The sequence below is a fragment of the Haemaphysalis longicornis genome, unplaced genomic scaffold (assembly GCF_048455015.1).
Source record: "Haemaphysalis longicornis isolate Haplotype H1 unplaced genomic scaffold, Haemaphysalis longicornis Haplotype H1 scaffold_53, whole genome shotgun sequence".
Taxonomy (NCBI): Eukaryota; Metazoa; Arthropoda; class Arachnida; order Ixodida; family Ixodidae; genus Haemaphysalis; species Haemaphysalis longicornis.
In genome coordinates this window covers 799,481-807,684 of record NW_027526389.1, presented here as the reverse complement: position 1 = coordinate 807,684, position 8,204 = coordinate 799,481, and the positions used below count along the sequence as shown (strand labels likewise).

The following is an 8,204-nucleotide window of genomic DNA, read 5'->3' as shown; positions in this document are numbered from 1 at the left end:
GCTTTCGGGGCACATTCCGAAATCTTGGAGGGAGGCTATTGTAGTGGCGTTCTTGAAGGAGGGTAAGGACCCGTCTTCTCCCGCCAGTTACCGACCCATCGCCCTCACAGGCTGCCTGTGCAAGCTTCTCGAGAAGATGATTAACAGGAGACTCGTGTACTTCTTAGAATATAATGGTCTTCTCGAGAGCTGCCAGGCCGGCTTCAGGGTGGGGCGATCCACAAACGACCAACTCCTCGCCCTTGAGTCGTATATAAAGGATGCCTTTGTCCACAGACAGTTTTGTGCTACGGTCTTTTTTGATCTTGAGAAAGCCTACGACACTGCTTGGCGATACGGGATACTTAAAGACCTGAAATCATTCGGTGTTTCGGGCAATATGTTTAACACTCTTTATAGCTACCTGGCAGAACGAACCTTTCGTGTAAGAGTTGGTACTGCCCTTTCAAATGTTTTTGTGCAGGAAAATGGTGTGCCTCAAGGTGGCGTTTTGAGTTGTACGTTGTTCATAGTCAAGATGAACTCACTTCGAAAGGCGTTGCCATGAACCATTTCCTGTACCATGTATGTAGATGATGTCCAAATATTTTTTAAATCGTGTAATATGTCCATTTGCGAACGCCAAGTCCAGCTTGGTGTTAATAAGCTAGCTGGCTGGGCTGATCAGAACGGTTTTAAGCTAAACCCAGTTAAGAGCACTTGTGTTGTGTTCTCCAAAAGGCGTGGGATCAGGCCAGATCCAGACATCAAACTGAATGGTGTCTCGATACCAGTAAAAAAAGAACACAAGTTCCTAGGTATAGTCCTTGATGAAAAACTTTCCTTTATCCCCCATATCAAACAACTAAAACAAAAATGTATTAAAACACTGAATATTCTAAAGGTCTTGTCGCATCACTCGTACGGTGCTGACAAACAACTGCTGCTGCGAGTGTTTACCAGCCTGGTAGGCTCGAGGTTAGACTATGGGAGTGTTTTGTATGGTTCAGGAAGGGAAACTGCTTTGAAAATGCTCGACCCAGTGCAGCACTTGGGCCTTCGACTTGCGTCTGGTGCTTTCCGGACTAGCCCCGTGCAAAGTCTGTACGTCGAGTGTGACAGATGGTGCCTGGGGTACCAGCGCGAGTATGTCGATTTGCTATATGCTTTTAAAGTTTCATCAATGTCTCACCATCCCATTAAGTCTATAATGAACGATACATCTACATCCCAACTGTTTTTAAATCGTCCATCTATTTCTGCACCTTTCTCGCTCAGGGCGAGGGAGAAAGCCTCTGAACTTCCTGTCTCGTTTTTAGACACTTTTACAACATCTCTCGTTGATTCTATAGCCCCATGGCATCTTCGTCCTGTATTGTGTGATTTGTCCTTTACGCAATTTAGGAAAAACACGGTGCCCACAACTGCCGTTTTGCAGCATTTCATGCATCTTCAGGCGAAATATGGGGCAACAGAATTTTTTACTGATGCTTCAAAAACATCCATTGCGGTGTCTTGTGCTGCACACGGACCCAATTTCAGTGCTTGTAAAACCATGAATGTGAATTCTAGCATTTTTACAGCGGAGGCACATGGTATACTCCTTGTTTTAAATCACATCAATGAACATAATATCGCAAACTCCATCATTTTTACGGATTCACTAAGCGTCGTGCGCACATTATCATCGCAAAGGTCTTCCAAAAATTACATTGTCAATCGGGTTTTTAAATCTTTGATGTCAGCGTATGCCTCAGGTCTGAATGTTACCATCTGCTGGGTTCCAGGCCACGCTGGCATCGCGGGCAATGAGTTTGCTGATGAAATGGCCGCTGCTGCTGCACTGAGAAACACTCTAGACATAGCAACAGTACCGTACACTGACATGAAGCCAGTCATCAGACAACACCTACGTAAAACATGGCAAACACACTGGAGTGAACAGTCAGACAACAAGCTACATGTAATAAAGCCACACTTGGGACGATACACAACTGACTCACACAACAGACACACCGAAGTGACCCTAGCAAGGTTACGGATAGGCCACACACATGCAACACACTCGCACTTGCTCACTGGGTCTCCAAGGCCCATGTGCAGCAGGTGTGGAGAGGGCCTATCCGTAATCCACGTACTCATCCAATGCAAGGCACTTGACACAACACGACGCAAACACTTCCCACAACTATACAGACAACACGTTCCGTTTCACCCATTGTACTTTCTAGGAGACGAGCCAATGTTTTCCACCAAGCTTGTTTTTAAGTTTCTTACCGATGTCAATTTTTTGCATCTCATCTCTTATCATGCATCATGACAACCTGGCCCTTTACACCAGTCATCTTCATTAGCTTGTTTTAGTTTGTGTATGTTTACTGAAACCCTCTCTACTTTTACTTTCACATTGCTGTCATGAAATCACTTTTGTTTGGCGCTCTTTGCCCTTAGCTGGCCTTGCGCCATTAAAATCCAGATATCATCATCAAGTCCCGGCCGCCTTCTTGAGATGGTAGGCAACATTCGCCAGCATGATTGTGTCGTCCCAGCGGTTGTGAACACTGACGCGTTCGTACATGCGGAGCCATACATCCGCGTCAACATTGTCAGTGCCAGCAAAATCACCTGAATCACGGGGGTGAGGCATGATGACTATCGGCGGAGTAGATCCAGGCTAACCAGGGGGGCGGCATCATGTAGCTGTGAATGTGACGCCCGCTTCGAAGCTCCGTATTTTCTCAAAGAGGGCCCTGCGAGCTGTACGGAGGCGAGAAGGAGCACTTCAACCACAACATGTGACGTGGCAATGAAGGGGATGTATTCAGATATTGTAATTACCAAAAATATACGGGATATTAAACGCAGACAAGGCAGCCGCAATGTCCCAAGTACTGCACGCATAGTAACATCAGCGAGCTTCTTCTTCTTCTCTAGCCTATGGGTTTACTTATCCCACAGGGCGCATACCCGGAGAGGGGGGGTTGGACACTGGCACCGTTTATAGTAAGGAGCCAAGGGACGGAGCCCATATATATATATATATATATATATATATATATATATATATATATATATATATATATATATATATATAGAGAGAGAGAGAGAGAGAGAGAGAAAATAAGGATTGGCAGTCAAGAAAACCTCGGAAAGCAAAGGGGAGGTTGTGGTGGTGGGTCATAGAAAGAGATGAAGAATTTTTTTAGTCGAAAAGAAAGTGGTGAAAAAATTCTGGAGGTCGTGGGTTCGGTATTCTAGAGGTCGCTGGTTCGGATCCCACCCGGCGGGCATTTTTTCACCACTTTCTTTTCGACTAAAAAAATTCTTCATCTCTTTCTATGACCCACCACAACCTCCCCTTTCCTTTCCGAGGTTTTCTTGACTGCCAATCCTTATTTTCTGTCTTATTTCACGGAGCCCCTCATTTCCTATTTTCTGATTCGCTACATGCTTATCGAGGGCCTCTGTTCTGGCAGTCTTGGTGCCAAAGGGAGCTTAAGAGGGTTCAACACTGGTCGACCACTCTCGACACGTCGTAGACACTCGAGTCACGGCCCGGGGGTTAAAAAGAAGGTCCCCTTCACCCCGAGTAGTCCGAGTGGCGCTGGCTACCACCCCCAAGTGCAGGAAACAAAAATACCTTAGCATAAATACCCGAGAAAGTGATGGGGAAACAGCCCCGCCGGTAGCGTAGTGGTTATCGCACCAGACCGGTATTCTGGAGGTCGTGGGTTCGGATCCCACCCGGCGGGCATTTTTTCACCACTTTCATTTCGACTAAAAAAAATCTTCATCTCTTTCTATGACCCACCACAACCTCCCCTTTGCTTTCCGAGGTTTTCTTGACTGTCAATCCTTATTTTCTGTCTTATTTCACGGAGCCCCTCATTTCCTATTTTCTGATTCGCTATATATATATATATATATATATATATATATATATATATATATATATATATATACATATATATAAGAGAAGAAAAACTTCGAACAAGGTAAAAGCACAGCACGATTGTGGCCTACGTTTCAGCAAAGAGAACTTTCAAGGAAAGCAAGCTCTCTTTGTTGAAACGTAGGCCACAATCGTGCTTTTACCTTGTTCGAAGTTTTTCTTCTCTTGTGTTCTCTACCATCTTCAAAGTTCTACTACTCCCTATATATATATATATATATATATATATATATATATATATATATATATTTATAACACAGAAATTCGAGTTGGCAGTCAAGAAAACCTCGATAAGCAAAGGGGAGGATATGGTAGGTCATATAAACCGATAAAGAATTTAGAAAGAAAGAAAGTGGATAAGAACTGCCTGCCACGTGCGATCCGAACCCACGAGCTCCAGAATACCGGTCTGGTGCGATAACCGCTACGCTAACGGCCGGGCTATTTTGCCCTCCACTTTCTCGGGTATTTATGTCAATGTAATTTTTCCTGTGCGTGGGAGTGGTAACCAGCGCCACTGCGACTTCTCGGGGTGAAGGGGACCTTGTTTTTACCCCCGTGCCCCGACTCGAGTTTCTACGACATGTCGAGAGTGGTCGACCAGCGTTGTACCCTCTTAAGCTTCCTATGGCCCCAAGACTGCCAGAACAGAGGCCCTCGCTATGCATGTAGCGAATCAGAATAGGAAATGAGGTGCTTGTTGAAAATAACACAGAAATACGAATTGGCAGTCAAGAGAACCTCGGAAAGTTAAGGGGAGGGTATGGTAGGTCATAGAAACAGATAAAGAATTTGTGATGCACAACCAGAGCTTCGTGGTAGCACCTTAAAGAGACACATACCCAAACAGGGAGACTCGCCTGTGAATTCATCGTCCCGATGCATCGTCCCGATTGATAGTCCTGAGAGTCGCACAACAAAGATATTCAAGATTCAGTCGAGCGGGTGTAGTACGACTTCATTCATGCTGCGTGAACGACGTACGACTGTGACGTGGTGCGAGGAAAGCGTACCGTGCTTTCAGGAAGAACTTCGTAGTTAACGTCGCTTGTCTGGCGCAGAATCTTCTAGGGTCCAAAGTAGCGACGCATCAATTTTTCGGTGTCACCCTTCCGGCTGACAGGGCTCCACACCCACACGAGGTCTCCTGGTCGATATGTAACCTCTTTGTGATGCGCATTATACCTCCGGGTATTTTACTTGTTGACATCAAATGCGCTGGCGAGCCAGCCGACGTGTGGCCTCTGCACGCTGTGCGATTGTAGCGACGACAGAGCACTCGTCAGGTAGAAGCATGGAGTCCAACATTGTCAGGACGTCTCGACCATGCACCAAGCGAAACGGGGTAAGCCGTGTTGTTTGCTGCACCGCGGTATTGTAGACGAAGGTCACATATGGTAGTATGGCGTACCGGTTCCGGTGGCTGACGTCAAAGTACATAGAGAACATATCGGAAATGATCTTGTTTAGCCATTCCGTGAGTCCATTTGCCTGCGGGTGGTAGGCGGTTGTCCTCCTGTGGCTCGTGCAGCTGAGATGTAACACTTCTTTATGAAGTTGTGCTGTGAACGCAGCTCCCCTGTCCGTGATAGCTACTGTAGGGGCACCGTGACGAAGGAAGAAGTTCTCGATAAATAATTTGGCGACTTCTGTGGCCATGCTTTGGGGAAGCGTCTTTGTTTCACAGTAAACCCTCAAGTAGTCTGTAGCAACGACGATCCGCCTGTTGCCGGAGGATGATGAAGGAAAAGGCACCAGAAGATCCATACGGATTTGCTGAAATGGTCAGTTCGAAGGGTCAAGCGGTTGGAGTAGACCGGCGGGATTTTCGGGCGAGTTTTTTGTCTCTGGCAGTCTCGGCAAGTTTGTACGTACTGCTTGACATCAACCGCAAGCTTTGGCCATTAATACCGTAGACGTATGCGAGCTAAGGTACGGGCGAAGCCAAGATGTCCGGAAGACGGTTCTTTGTAAAAGGCCCACAGAATTTCTGCACATAGTTTTCTTTTTGGAACAAGCAAGTATGTTGTTTCCGTAGCATCGAAGTGTGTTTTTACAGAATGTTGTAACGCAGTAAAAATCATGTACGGCCGCGTGCCTAAGATATGGGTAGTTGAGAAGCACATCCTTCGAGGTAATCTATGACTAGGCGAAGCTCTGGCTTTTTTTGTTGGTCTTGAGCAAGGTGAGAAGGAGTGACGGCTACAAGAAAGGCACCATAATCGTCTTCCTCGATAGAGATTTTATCGCCGGGGGCGAGAAAGCTGCAGTCTGCGTCACTGTGTTTACGCCCGGAACCGGTAGACGACAATGATGTCGAACTCCTGTATCCTGAGACTCCGGTGAGCGAGCCGTCAAGAAGTGTCTTTCAGGTTGGCCAACCAGCACAAAGAGTGATGGTCATTAGCCAACTTGAAATGTCGTACATAGAGACATGGCCGAAATATGGTGACGGCCCACCCGGCAGCCAAGCATTCCTTCTCGGTTGTACAGAAGTTTGCATCGGCATGCGACAGAGTACGGCTCTCATAAACGATAACCCGCTCTTCACCAGCTCTACAATGTACCCCACTCTGCACTGTGCAAATACTGCACCTAAACCGATGTTGTTTGCATCAGTATGCACTTCAGTGTCAGCATCCTTGTTAACGTGGGCGAGCACAGGTGGACGATGCAACCTTTTTTTCAGTTCGTCGAATGCTGCACACTTTTTTGCGCCCCACCTGAACTGCACGTCATTTTTCGTTAGGCAAGTTAACGGCTCCGCTATGTCGGAAAAGTTATATAGTACGCTATAGCGGCTATAGTACGCGCAAAGGCCGGGAAAAGGCGCACGGCGTTTTTGTCGCTTGGTGTTAGCAAAGCGGCGACAGCAGCCGTCTTTTCGGGGTCAGGGCAGACGCCTTGGAAGCTGACCAGGTGGCCCCAAAACTTCAGCTTTTCGAACCCAAAGTTGCACTTCTCTGGTTTCAACGACAGTTGGTTGGATCGGATGGACTCGAAAGTTGTTCTCAGATGCACCAGGTGCTCTTCGAACGTTCTAGAAAACACTACCACGTCGTCCAAATATACAAGGCACGTCTGCCACTTCAGTCCAGATAGAACAGTGTTCATCATCCGCTGGAAAGTGGCGTAGGCGGAGCCCAAACTACACGGCAGGACATTAAATTCGTAGAGGCCGTCTGTAGTAACAAAATCTGTTTTTTCGCGGTCTTGTTCATCTACTTCAATTTGCCAATAACCGCTCCGCACATCAAAAGATGAGAAACATCTACCATGGCGCAACGTATCTACCGAGTCATCAATACGCGGCAATGGATAGGCGTATTTCTTCGCCACTTTGTTAATCATCCAGTAGTCTACGCGAAAACGAAGAGTATCAATTTTATTATCAACAAGGAAGACCGGGGATGCCCAGGGACTTCCCTACGGCTGGATGACGCCGTCTCGGAGCATTTCTTTCACTTGCCGGCAAATAGCCTCGCGATCTATTGTTTAACTTCGGTAAGGCTGTTGGTGAATGGGTCTCTCGTCTTCATCGGTGATGATGCAATGATTGGCGATGGTGTTACAGCGAAGCAGTCGCCAAACGAGTCGAGAACATCGCGAAGTTGTGGCTGTTGGGACATCAGCAGGTACGGGTTTACGTCAATTTTGCCAATCTTCTCTAATTCCTTCTACGTTGACAAGACTCCTTGTACAAGACTCCTTTATTTTAACTGGCTGCATCCAGGTATGCAAGTTCTATTCTTTGTGATGAATGCTGGTGTTCCGGGCTAAAGTTCCTAAGCAGTATTTCTGTTTGTCGGTTGCTGATGTCAATGAGCCCACGGTCGGCGTAGACCTGTCAGTCGAGCAGCAGGGAAACGTTTTGATCGGCGATACCGCAACTTACAGGTGATTGCTCGCACTCAACTGTAACGAATATACTGCTTCGGGGAGATAAAGTAAAAATCTCGTCGCAGATGGGCAGCGCAGACCTGGAGAGGTCCCCCTCGTCGTCGAATTACACATGGTTCGAAAATGTAACTAAAACATCCCGCAAGATGATCACGGCCCCGTATTCGGGTACAATTCTAAACCGAGTATCAGTTGTTTCCAGCACGGATAAACAGCCAGCAAAAATTGAATCTTGAATTTGAATTCGGGCGTTGCACAAACCAGTCGGCCCAACAAGGTGGCCAACAGCTGTGCGGATTGGCGGTCTACACCATGGCGTTTTTACTTTACACAGCTTCAACACTATTGACCAGCTAATTACCGAATAGCCAGC

General features: G+C 46.8%; 1 non-coding gene across 1 annotated transcript; it reads left to right on the top strand.

Moving 5' to 3' along the window:
• The first annotated feature begins 3,658 nt into the window (after nucleotides 1–3,658).
• On the top strand, nucleotides 3,659–3,731 carry Trnat-ggu (transfer RNA threonine (anticodon GGU)). The gene has a single exon. It is a non-coding gene; the product is annotated as a tRNA-Thr (tRNA).
• Nucleotides 3,732–8,204: the final 4,473 nt, after the last annotated feature.